Below are 13,522 nucleotides of genomic sequence, written 5' to 3'. Positions count from 1 at the left end.
AGTTCAGTGTGGAAATATTACAGCAAAAATACCCTCTCAAAAGTCACCTTTCTTCTTGAAAGCTTTGAGTAAGGTATGCTCCCACTTACCCATCAGTTGATTGGTGGGAACACACCTTCAAATGCTCCCCATTTCTTCAATCTATACAGTGGTTTGAAGGAGTTGAAGATGTGTAGCTCAATCAAAGAAAAATCTGGGAGCTTTAAGCTCCTGATTGTTTCTTTGAAGTCCCACCCTTACTTGCCCTACACTGGACAACATCTAATATTTTATCTCAAGTATATCTTAAATTTAAGTTAACACTTCTTTTAACATGTATAGTGTGACCTGCTCATTTTTAACTACAAGTGACAGGGCTATAAAGACAATCAGTTTTTACACTTTCCTAGATACAGTTACCTTAATTTCATTGGGTAAATTGATAAAAAAATGGTTTTAAAAACACCTTTAAAAACTCCTTTAAAAAGCTCGTTAAAACATAATTATAAAATTGTGTTGTCTGTGAGCCTCTGGGGCCAGCTGCCTCACCTGTCGCTATGTTTCGTCTCCTCTCTAGCCGATTCCTTTGTGTAAATTGTTAAACTAAAATGTCAAAAACCATATTGTATATTAGATGTATTGTATACCGTGATTTTTACATAGTTAATAAATCATGTCCAATTTCCTAATCTGCCCCCATTGTATAGTATCTTCCTAAGAGTATACTCCCACATTGAACTTGAAAGACAGTGAAGAGGATCCAGCAGATTTTCAAATTTGACATAGAAATTTGGTTTTCTTTGTGCAAAATTGGGGTTTGGAACATTTTATATCATGCCTTATGATCTAGAAGACTGACTAAACTTCCTAAAATTCATAAAACATTCAAAACGAAAGAAATAAAATTTAGGAAAACACCAAAGAGGAGGTTGGGAGTGAAGAAACTAGGCAGAAAACAAGCTAGCAGAAACCTCTGTTCTATGGACTCCTATGGACACGGAGGCTTTTAACCCTCACTTTTTTCAGGTGCAGCTTCAGCCCTACAGTGTTATTCACCAAAATGAATAGGACCATGATTAATTGTAAATAAAAGTTAAAATCCTACGCTTGAAAATTGTTCATGAGAATTTGCAGTGAAGCAAATAGGTATCATTTTCCTGAAATACAAAGCATTATATGAACTGGGCTTGGAGGCATGTAAAAGGTCACAGTAAGATAAAACTATGTGAAATATGCAGTTTTGGCACTTCATTGTGCATATTTTATAGACAATAGTTTCCCCCCTGCACGTATTTTATAAGCCCTTTTAGACGTTCCATGCTGAAGACAAAATAAATATATTAGTTGAGATAAGTAAAATTATTGTTTTAAAGCATTTTTATCAGTTGAGAAGTCTCTAAATAAAAACAAGACAGTCTCTGCCCACAAGTTAACATTCCAAAAGACAGACACGACCTTCACAGGGACGTTTGGTAAGGACATGAGGACACACATTTACAGAGGGCCATCTCGGTGGCTTCTCCCAAAGTGTGGCACTCCCTTCCACAGGCAGCTAGACTGGCCTATCCTCTGCTTTCCTTTCACCGGCAGGCAAATACATTTTTTTCCATCTAGATATCTGGCCATTAACTGGGTGTTGTGGTAGAGTCTTCCGAGCATGAGTGCTGTGCATTTACTCTCTGTTCCGACATTGTAACTTTGAAATAGCTTTCAGTGTTGTTTTTAAAAGGGTTGCACTATACTGTATACAGTGGTGCCTCGCAAGACGAAATTAATCCGTTCCACAAGTCTCTTCGCCTTGTGGTTTTTTCGTCTTGCGAAGCATGGCTATTAGCGGCTTAGCGGCTATTAGCGGCTATTAACGGCTTAGCGGCTTTAAGAAAAAGGAAACAAACTCACAAGAACTCGCAAGACGTTTCGTCTTGCGAAGCAAGCCCATAGGGAAAATCGTCTAGCGAAGCGACGCAAAAACTGAAAAACCCTTTCGTCATGAGCGTTTTTCGTTTTGCGAGGCATTCGTCTTGCGGGGCACCACTGTATTAGCGGTACGTGGGTGGTGCTGTGGGTTAAACCACAGAGCCTAGGACTTGCCAATCAGAAGGTTGGTGATTCGAATTCCGGTGACGTGGTGCGCTCCCGTTGCTCGGTCCCTGCTCCTGCCAACCTAGCAGTTCAAAAGCACATCAAAGTGCAAGTAGATAAATAGGTACCGCTCCGGCGAGAAGGTAAACGGCGTTTTCGTGCACTGCTCTGGTTCGCCAGAAGCGGCTTAGTCATGCTGGCCACATGACCCGGAAGCTGTGCACCGGCTCCCTCAGCCAATAAAGCGAGATGAGCGCTGCAACCCCAGAGTCGGTCACTGGACCTAATGGTCAGGGGTACCTTTACCTTTACCTTATACTGTATATCCCTCCACTTATGTGTGTTCTACTCTTGTGCAACCATGTATACATGCTGTGCTGGGGAATGAAATGAAAAATGAATGAATGAGTAAGCAGGCAAATAAATAAAATAAAATCTTACCAGGAAATGGCGGGAGAGAGCTGAAGACTCCTTGTGGCTCATGAGCCCAAAGAGGACGCCAGTGAGAGCGGAGGAAGCCCCAAAGAGACCTGAGGCACAGTGGTGCTTTGTTTAGACTGCTCCTAACCCCTGTCTTAACAGCTGATGTGTGGGGTAGGGCAACAGCATCAGCTGCTTCCTCGCTTGTCCTCCAGTCTCTAGCTGACCCCAGAGCTTCAGCTCTGCTTGAAGAGATAGTTATGTGGAGAGAGCGAGCAGGAGAGCATGGAAAACATGATTTCACTTATGTCCATGGGGGACCAAAACATAACTCCTGTATCAAGGGGGAAAGCCTTGATCTAGTCCATTGTCTAAATCGACACCCTTACCACCTGACTGACAGAATGGGAGAAAATAGAATGACTGACAAGAAGTTTGGGGCTGGGAGCAATAGGTTATTGCTGGTAAAAATAGCAGTACTTGGTTATCACAGTTTTGTTCATCTTGGATGAGCAGTCAATGAGTGATGAGCTTGAGAAAGACACTTGCAAGAGCTTGCAGATTTCTCAAAATTTATTTAATTCAGTACAAAATGCTGCTTAGTCACTTCCTGGTAGAGTTCCCCAGAAGTGTGTACTGGATTGATAAAGGCCTAAGAGATGCTTACTTGCAGCTCATAGCATCTGAGGGCACCCAGAAGGAAGTAACCAAGAGCTGCAAACTAATTTACTTTGTGGGTACCAGAAAGCCGACTTGGACCAGAGATACGGAACGCGCTCGTAACATAGTATTTATCTTATGAATGAAACTGTTTACAGTTCTTATGTGATTTCTTGTTACAGCCCAGGAGGCAAGTTTTTAGTTCATTTTGCATTGTCACCACACATTCTTTGATGTCTATTTCTATTCAGCTCAGATTCCTGATAATTTGACCAACAGCAACATCATAGAGTTCCTTGATGGACTTCACTGTTTGTTTACTTTAAGCACTGTTCATTTATTGTTAAGTTATGCTTCTTGTTTTAACCATTGTCAAACTTTTTGATAGATGAAGTTTATAATATGATCACATATGCCTATATTTAGAGGTAGATGAGGTACGGCTTTCCCCTTAAAACCCTCCAGTGATGGTTCTTCCTCAGTAGTGGATTTTGTTTGTTTGTTTGTTTGTTTTAGTTAGTTTTTACTTTTAAAGATTTCAGCCTTCAAATTACCCAGTTCAGCTATTGGCAAATGTGAATTCCTAGAACCCTTTTTAGAATATTGATGTTACATCAGTGTATTCCAATTCTGTAGTAAAGAGGCTGGTTTTAGCAATAAGCGACATATTTTAGTCCACAGATAATTTTCACATTGGAATATTTTTACGAACACTTAGATAGATGCCAATTTTGGTAACTTGTTTCTTTTTAATATTCATTGCTTCTAAAGCTCATTTTTGTCATCTAATTATGAAGATATACTCCCAATATCTGCTGCAGTGAAGACCGGTGGAAATACTCCATCTCCCTGCTTACTCCTTTGTTATAGTTTTTCTGGTTGGGTTCATGTTTCCAATATTCTCTTTATTCAAGACCCCCAGTTTTTAAAAGAAACCTGTTTTTTGGTGGGGGGTTTTTAAACATTTTCTTTGACTCTGCCAGTCACCCATGATTTCATCCTTTTGGACTTGCTTGTGTGTCCCTGTCCTTCCTTAGTTGTTTTATATGCAATATTTAAAACCCATTACAGTGATTTCAAATAATGACCACATTTTCTGAAGTAGAGCCATCTACAAAATTCACTCTGTAGAATCTGTTCTACGTTCCAGGAATTCCAGCTTGCAGGCTTACCTAGCTGCACTGGTAAGTTGAATCAAACCACCACTTAAGTTGCCCACAATTCTCTGGAGCAACATGAGGTTGAACATTCCAGGGCACTGTAGGGAATGTAATCAGTTGCTTTGTACAGGGGACCTATCAGCACTGTTGGGCTCCTGACAGCTGCTTGAGGATGCTGATGCTTGCCCTGTCCTGAAAGGAAATATGCCTGGCCTGGATTTCCTTCAGTTTTCCACTAGCATATAAGTCTGATTTGAAAGTCTGATGCATTGTTTTGAGAGGTTGAAATTGAGATTACAGTTGCGGATGTGTTAGTGATAGATCCTGTATTCTACTATATGTGACCAGTGGTGCAAAGTATGAGATCTTGATTTATATTTTTTAAGAACTTTCAAAAAAAATTGTTGATTCTCAATCTCCCCTTACTCTATTCCACTCAGATTCTATTAAGGGGGATAGATTTGGGGCCCTTTGGGTGCAGGGCCCGGAATGCTCTCACCAGTATAATGCTACCTACCCACTAAGCAGAGATGGTTGGGGGTGGACATTTTATTTTTATTTTCTGCACTCAGGTTGATACTCTGCAATTTGCAGCAATGTATGTTCTCTTGGGGTGGGATTCACCTAATACCTTCCATCATCCGAAGACCTGAGCAAGGAATTCTGCTTGCACAACAGGGCTTTCCCCCCTATCCTTCCCTGTGCCTTCTGAAATTGGCTTGGGGCCGGCAGGAGAACCCCCAGAATAGCATGCTGGGAGAGAAGAGAGGGGATCATTCCATCTGGCAAGCTGCAATGCTAATGCAGATGGAATGTTGGTAATAGTGTGACATTGAATTCCACCCTTGGTTTCTCTGACAGTGATTGCCAGGTTCTTTGAAGTACAAGGCTACTGTGCCTTTAATAGTCACATAACTGGGAATTAAATTTTCCCCACCTCTATAGCATATGAGGAGAAAAGTGCTGCCATATAGGATTAATTGGGAAATTATTTGTTTGTTCACATGGTTAGAATAAATTATGATTCTGCCATAAGAATTTCCACAATAGTACTTCAGATTTTGAAAATATATTTTCATTCTTTCCACCCTGACTAGTGGGGGTTTCTTACAGAGAAAGCTTTACAAAGGTGTGTAATTAGGAGGCAGTTGAGTCTTGATGCTTATCTTTACGTGACCATATTGCCAATCACTCCTCTAATTGGTAATGTGAGTTCATCTGAATACAGCTACTGTCAATGTTGTCAACTGAGTGGTTAAACTTGCATGCAAATGCATATGCAACTGGTTGATATGAAAAGGCCCTAGTTAAATTTCTTAAGAAATTATCTGCCTGTACAAAGCTCTTCACCTGACTACTAGTAATTATCTATAAGTAGTCTGAGTAGAAGTATCAATTTTGAAATTCTGAATTCTGGATAGTACTATAATGTGTGCTTCTACATATGAATGCCTCATAAATATTTCCCAAGAGCAATTTATTTTTCTAATTAGCTGGAAGAGTCTCACTTTTTTTTTTACACATTGCTTCAAGCAGTTTTGAATAAATCAATTCAAACACACAGCTGTTGTCCAAAACTTCACTTAAGTTGCTGTAATTCTGAATAGCTTATTAGGAATGCTTCCTAACTAGTCGATTTAATAATACCATTTACAACATGGTCATAAAATAAATTAAACCAGTCTCTAAACTTAATGGATAAAATAGAGAAAGGGAAATTGTCAGGGTCTCTGCTTGTTTTGATAATAGACACTGCAATATCCATGGCTTATTCAGAATATAACTTATACTAAGAAATTACTCTTGTCAATTTTCTGAAACATACCATTTAGGAGGATAAAAGAATATAAATGTTAAAAAGAGGAGCAGATTTTTTAAATAGCTTCAACAATGTTATTGGGCATGGTGTGAAGGCCCATGTTTTAGCAGCCTTGCTGATGCTAAGCAGATCTGGTCAATGCCTAGATAGGAGACCACTTGGTAACCTTAGGTATACCATCATGAGCAGCAGAAAATATGCCCAGCCAGAATTATTTACCTTCATGTCATAGGTTTGTGTGGATGTCTTTAATAAAATGTGTGTTTTAAAGGGCCCAGATATAGATGTGTAATCTCAAAATGCTCAGAGTGCTGAGACTATGACAGACACAATTGCAGAACTTGGACTTCTTTCTGTGCTGGTGAACAGGATCAACAAGCTGCTTCTGCTAGGTAGAATATGAGCTGCAGAAAGTTGCCTGAAGTCTCAAGCAAAGTCCTCCACTTTTGTAAATCAAGGGGGGTGTCCTTGCCCAAAGTAATAGAAGTGGTCAGATAACTGGTCTGAGAACCTTATGCTGGCGGGGGGGGGGGCAGGGGGGGAGATGAGCTGAATTATGTGCAGGGTTGCTAGGCCTTCAGCAGCTGCAGAAGATTCTCAGATTCTCAGCCTATACAGGTTGAAGCTAGTTGGAAAATTTATTGTACTGCTCCACTGTTGTCATCTCCTTCTTTCTTTTAAAGTAACAGAGGTAACCAGAATAACCATTCCTGCCTATTTTCTCCATGCATGAGCAGCCTGGATGTGAGGGTGGTAGCTGAGTAGCCTTTTGTTTGAAGCAGGGTTTGCCTTGACCTCTTGATGTGGTTCGAAAATTTGTCATCAACCCCAACCCAAATTCTTAAGAATGTAAATAAAATAGTCAACAAATATCAATATATAATCAACATTTATTTATCATAAATCATTACTAGGAATAATAAAATATAAAAGACAAGGAAGTAAAACAAGTGAAAATAAAAGTAGTCATTGACTAAATTATTGGAATATCTCATATTGTTGTTGTTTAGTCGTGTCCGACTCTTCGTGACCCCATGGACCAGAGCACGCCAGGCACTCCTGACTTCCACTGCCTCCCGCAGTTTGGTCAAACTCATGCTGGTAGCTTCAAGAACACTGTCCAACCATCTTGTCCTCTGTCGTCCCCTTCTCCTTGTGTCCTCCATCTTTCCCAACATCAGGGTCTTTTCCAGGGAGTCTTCTCTTCTCATGAGGTGGCCAAAGTATTGGAGCCTAAGCTTTAGGGTCTGTCCTTCCAGTGAGCAATCAGGGCTGATTTACTTAATATCTCATATTAAGCTTTACTGAAAATGAAGTTGGGGAACACAATGATACTTACATGAAGTTTTACAATTTTCTTTGACAGAACGTGACACACAATGCCTACTGATCCTGATGCCTGCCATTGAAAAATCATCTGTGCATGTTTGAGTTTTAAGGACATGTAAGTGAAAATATTTTAAAAGTAAATTTTAGAGATTGTTACTTATTTTCCTGAGGTTTCCATTATAAACATAGATTCTGGGCGCACTCTAGCCAAAGTCCCATCAATAGGAGATGCACCAATATGCTTGAAAGTTTCTCACTGAAATCAATAAGATTTAACGTAGATGGACTGTGTCCTATGTTAGTAAAATGTTAATCTTTTGATTACATTTCAGCAGCTGTTTTCCTAAACGAGGACAGAAATAAAAAAGTTTTTAACAGCTCTTGGGTGGGGCTTGATTTTTTTCTTTTTCTTAAAGTTGTGCACTGTTGTATAGTTCTAATAAGTCTTTGACAAATAAAATTATATTGTAAACCACCATATGATCTTCAGATGAAGGGCAGTATAGACATTAATTAATGTATGATGAGAGGAAAATTAAATTAATTAAATGTATGATGAGAGGGAAAGTGTTGCAAACCAAAAACTCGCTCCTAATTTTAACATATTTGGTGAGACCACAAGGAGCATCCTGTTATTGCAATTGTAATATGTGATATGTTCCTTAAAGACTATAGGCACGGCTAATTAAAGTTAATAAATAATAGTGGCAATAATATGAACAAGCCCTGAAAAAAGTTCTAGGGCCAATCATAAATGTAAATAAAGATTAGAATAAAATATGGACATTCCTAAAATACATTGTTTTCTACTATTTGACTGTTTTCCCTAATGTTCCCATGCTTTTTTTTTGGTTATGTATTTTTTTTGGTGGTCAAAAGTGTTCCACATACATTAGCTCGAGATGCATCCTTGAAGCTGTGCGATAGTGTGTTGCTTTAGACCACCTGGCAAGCTGATGGCTGAAGAGAGATTTGAATTAGAGACTTCCTAGCCCACAAGACATTACAACAGGAATACAGAGCCTTTAGATGTTTTGGACTCCAACTCCAGCCCCAATCAGCATGGCCATTTGGTTTGGCCATCCCTGCTTTAACAATTTTTTTCCCTTCACTGCATATATTTCTAATCTAATCATCTCACTAGTACAATTCATGCATCTGATGAAGCAGGCTTTAGCCAGTGAACCCTCACACTAACAATAATGTAGCTCATCTTTAAGTTGCCACAAGACTCATTTGTTTTATCAGACCAACTCTTCCTGAATTTCTATCCTCTGACAGTATTGTTTAGGAACAACACTTATCAGCTATTGAAACTTAGCTTTGAGAACTGGGGTTTTATCTTAGTAGCAAGGTTTGTCAGCTGCTTCTTGTGCTGGGAAAAACACTTCTCAGCTATTGAACCTTAGCTTTGAGAACCCAGGGTTTTATCTTAGTAGCAGGGTTTGGCCAGCTGCTTCTTAATCTCTTCAGGTGGCAAAAGCCCCTCTCAATTCCATGTCTTTCCTCTGAGAAGCGCATGATGTCATTCCATGCTTGTGTCCCTCAAACAAACCTAGAAATTAGAAGCTGAGAATCTTTTTTTATGTGGGTTATAGATGCAACATGTTGCCCTTCAATTGGAGTATTAATTAATATTAGTGTTAAAGGACAAGTCCCAAAACAGTATCTCCTATGCAGAGATTGTATTTGACCTTAAAGAATCCAGGAACATTTAAAGAGCTCTTGCAAGCATAGCAAACCACTTGAGCAAGACAATGACACAGTACAAATAGGCCTGTGTATCTGATTGTATCAGATGCAGCAATAAGAGCTAGAAATATTGCACCTGTATTGTGCCTCTTCTGGAAGTCACTCCTGATACAACTGCTGAGTGCAACTACTTAAGCGCTGTGATATGGTCTGACATTGGGTTGTTTTGCGTTCAGAATATCACCAGTCAAGACTGTTGTTTAAATAGCAAGCTTTTAAAGTAACTCATATTAACAAGGTATCAGGAAAAGAAGTGTGGCACTTTGTTTTACTAGTTAGTGGCCTTTCTCTGACATCAGATAATAGGTGTTTTAATTTCCCATATATGATCAAAAATAAGAAATTTAACTATGTATGTATTGCTTTTTAACTGCAGTGAATTGGTGGTATGTTGTCTGGTTCCATGTGCACAATCTGTGCAGTCATTGTAATTATTTTTCTAGCTTTGCAGTTTCAAAATCTGTGCTTCAGCTTAGCTGCTTTGGCTGAGAGTTGGCTCTAAATAGTAAGTTCCTTTACAGATTGCAAGAAAACCTGTCTTTATCTGGGTTGACCTCTTGATAATCATCAGCCCGATTAGTAATACCATTGGCACAAACTACATAAGAGGAGGCTTTCTGGCTCTGATCAAATGTCCATTTAGTTCAGCATTCTGTTTTGCTCAGTTGGGGACATGAAGGCAATAGCCCTTTCCCATTGCTGTTCCACAGCATACTTCCTCAGATCCTGGACATGTTGTCATGGATAAAGTACTCTACAATAAGGGTTCATATATAGTAATAGTCAAGTACCAAATGTGAACAAATATTCTGTTGTATGCAAGAACCATATATATTAAATGGAATAAACAATGTGACTCATAAGACCATAAGATTCATAAGACCATGAATAGTATATGCATAATGGTACACTGGTTATTACAAGTGAGTGTTTTCTCAACATGCCCCAGTGATCTTGAGTCCTTGGGGGAAAATAGTTTCAACAAACTTCTTAGGGGAAAGTGTTCCAATTCTTCATATGCATCAATGGCCCAAAAATTTAAAATATATAGTGTTTTCACATTTTGGGTCTTTCTCATTCTTGGGCATGATATAGTGCCTTTAATAGCAAACTCAACTAGTAAGTGGTGACACAATTGTCAAAACTGAGAGAGTGTGTGTGATTGGCATACACAGGAGTGCTTATGCTCGTAAGAGCTGTCTGGGTGGAGAACGTCTGCAGCTTCCCTGCCATGGCACTCTCTACCACCTTCCACCCAAAGGTAACTGGCTGACAGCTGTTCTGCTCCAAAGCTTCCCAGTAGGTGGGTTGCTTACTGGGAAGGGCATTTTGGCAGGCTGCTCGCTCTGGAGCCTGGGAGATGCTTCACTCCAGTATTGCCTATAATTTTTTTTTTTAAATGGTTTCAGTTTGGTTCACTTTGCAGTAAAAGGAAAAAGGCCTGCATAAGGAATATTGGTCACCTCAATGGAAGCGATGTCACAAGTCATAGCTTTGGGAAATGTAATCCAGTCAATGCAATCCAAGTATAATTACTGTCTCCTCCCTCAGGAAATGTGACCATTGTTCAAGACTAAAATCTAATCAGACTAGTGAAAGAGTGAAGAATGCTGCTTTATATCTGCAAAAGAAAAAGACCCACCCCATCTTGCCATGTGCTTCAGAGCTATATTAAGCAAGGCTGGTCAGGAATGGCACCTCCCTGATCCAATCAATTTTTGAATTTGCTTTGAAGCTTTTGTCCAAAAAGGTACAAAAGCTGAGGTCCTGATCCCACTACTTCTTCTGATTGCTCAGTTCCACTCTCCTTGAAATCGCTTGCTGAAAATCCCTTAAATGGAGGTCTAACTCCATTATCCTCCTCCGCTTTTCCCTCACTAACACTGGTTCCTGCACCTCTGGATGGTCACTTGCTGCTTCAAGTGCAGCTGCTTCAGAAGCCCTTTTCAGGAATTTACTTCAGTTCCTTCTTCTCTGGATCCCTGCTTGCTGAATCAGAGATCTTGGTTCCAACTGCTCAGAGGTCCTTTTCAGGCCTCCTGCCTACCTCCCTGTCTCACTTTTTCCTGCCTTACCTGGAAGATTCAACACACACACTAGTCTTCTTTCTTCAGGATTGCCAACAGTGTTGGAAAGGTAAAATTTGTTTGCTTTTCTGTCTTCTGGAGGTCCTTCCCCTATAAATTGTAGCCTCCACATCTGCTTCCCCTTCCTATGTTTCTAGATCTATTTTTAACATCCTACCTTGGAGTGTCTGCATGCCTGGGTCCTCACCAATTCAGCTGTGCATTGCTGAGACCTAGTCTTCAAGGTACGCCTAGAGAGGAAGAGCAGGCTAGTGTGGCTTTCTAAGCAGCTCTGAACACCTCTCCTCCCCTTCTCTTATACCTTCTGTGTTTGTTTGCTTTTTGTGTTTGTGTGTGCTAGTTTAGTCATGGTTAGAATTAACTAATTCTCACATACCAAAGAAAATGCACTTAGCGATCCCCACTGTCAGAGTAGATATGCATTGTTGCTGAGCCCCACTGAAATGGAAATGTGTAGATTTTCTTTCTTTTTCTGTCCAATAAGGATCCCCATAACCTGTGTAAATTACTGGGTAAATCTGCCAAGATGCACTATTGCCACTGACTAAATGCCTGGAACGTGTGTATGTGAAACACACGTCTTCCAAGGAGGCTTGCTAACAAGGTCAACACGATACAAATGTAGTGCTGGATCCAATATGGTGCTCCTGTAGGTGTTTGTTAATTATGCCAACTGCTTCCCCACCTCACCCTCCTACCTCTTAGTAAGCAACAGCTCTCCACCAGACTCCGCACCACCCAATGAACTTTTTTATGGAGCTCTGTGGAAAAAGCCCTTCTTTTTCTGGGAGAGCAAGGAGTCTTCAATGGGGGCTTCTTTACTCCCCCCACAGCATCTTTCTGGAAGGCATGGTGCCTTGGGAGATGGAGAGTAGAATGACACTGTCCCCCTGGCTGGGCTCACCAAATAGCAAATAAATCTCAGCTGGACATGCTCAACTTTAGCTTGCCTTGCTTTCTATTTCAGTGAGCAGCTAAGCTAGAACCTGCTGACTCTAGAACCCAGCCCTGTAACTTGCCTAGTAATAGAGGAGAGTTATTCCTTGCTCATGTGCAGAGTGTTGTTCTGTCTTATCTCTCTAATGAGTAGCTACAGATCAGGCTCCCAGAGGGGAGTGGGTGGTTGCACACGTGGATCTGTCACCTCCCAATAGTCCAGAGCCTGCTGTTTGAGGTGGTTGCCTCTCATGCATCATCAGTGGGCTGGGTCAGGCCTGGAGTGGCACCATATTGGCAATGGCTAAACTAGCCATTGTTTGTTGCCCTCCACAAACAGGCAACAGAAATTCATGTTATTTATTTATTTATTTTTGTATCTGTAAGCCCCATCCCCAGCTGTTCAGTGGTTAATCCCTGGATCAGTACCATCTAAAGTCTGCACAATAAGTTAAACCTATTCCTTTTTGAGACCGGTACCTAGGCCAGCATTTTCCAACCCTGGGTCCCCCAGTTGTTGTCAGACTATAACTCCCATCATTCCTGACTGATACTCCTGCTGCCTAGGGATGGTGGGAGTTGTAGCCCAACAACATCCTAGCACTGTTTTGGCTGGAACTTTGTTAACAGCTTTGACAGCTATCACACTGCTTAATAAATACGAGAGCATTGTGCTCTGCAATTATTCTAAAGAAGTTTTTTGTTTAGTGAAGTTCTTTGAAAATTGGTAACAAATGGAAATAACAATTTCATATTATTGGGAAATACTGGAACACTTAGAGAGGGCAACAGCAAACTTTTCTTAATCTGTATGCAGAGTACTTGATATACTATTACTCTGTAGAGACGCATTCAAGAGTGCTGTTGTTGGCATACATCAGTCTCTGGAGACATTGGAGGAGTGCACCTTTTGGGGGTAGAGTCAAACTATGGGAACTATGGGAAGGTTATCCAGCTTTGGGAGAGAGACATGCTTTGTTGCAACTGGGGAAAATGAAGGTGTCCAGTTGTGCTGCTGTATATGCACCATGGTGTCTCTTGTCTGTGCTCTTCCCAGTGGCCATTCCTCCTCTGGTCACTGCTATGGATGCACAACCTCATTATCTTTTGCAGCTGGCGCATTGAAAATCCTGTTGACTGTTGATCTCTGAGCTCTAAAACCGCATTGTGACTTGGCTTGTCAGTGAGTGACTGTACTTTCAGTAAAAACAATTTCAAGCAATTGCAGAAAAACATAGGAACTATAGTTACTATGCTCTCACATCAGATTGATCAGCATTGCTGCTATATTTTAATAG

The 13,522-nt window shown here is 40.4% G+C and overlaps 1 protein-coding gene across 1 annotated transcript in view; it reads left to right on the top strand.

The window, feature by feature from the left end:
* NCOA3 (nuclear receptor coactivator 3) overlaps positions 1–13,522 on the top strand; it is a 100,835-nt gene that overhangs the window by 55,346 nt on the left and 31,967 nt on the right. Inside the window, 1 exon segment of the mRNA XM_083746132.1 lies at positions 7,487–7,564. The gene's annotated coding sequence lies outside the window, so the exon portion shown is untranslated.

The sequence above is a fragment of the Podarcis gaigeae genome (assembly GCF_964106915.1).
Source record: "Podarcis gaigeae genome assembly, chromosome: 6".
Lineage (NCBI taxonomy): Eukaryota > Metazoa > Chordata > Lepidosauria > Squamata > Lacertidae > Podarcis > Podarcis gaigeae.
This window is presented reverse-complemented; position numbering and strand designations above follow the sequence as displayed.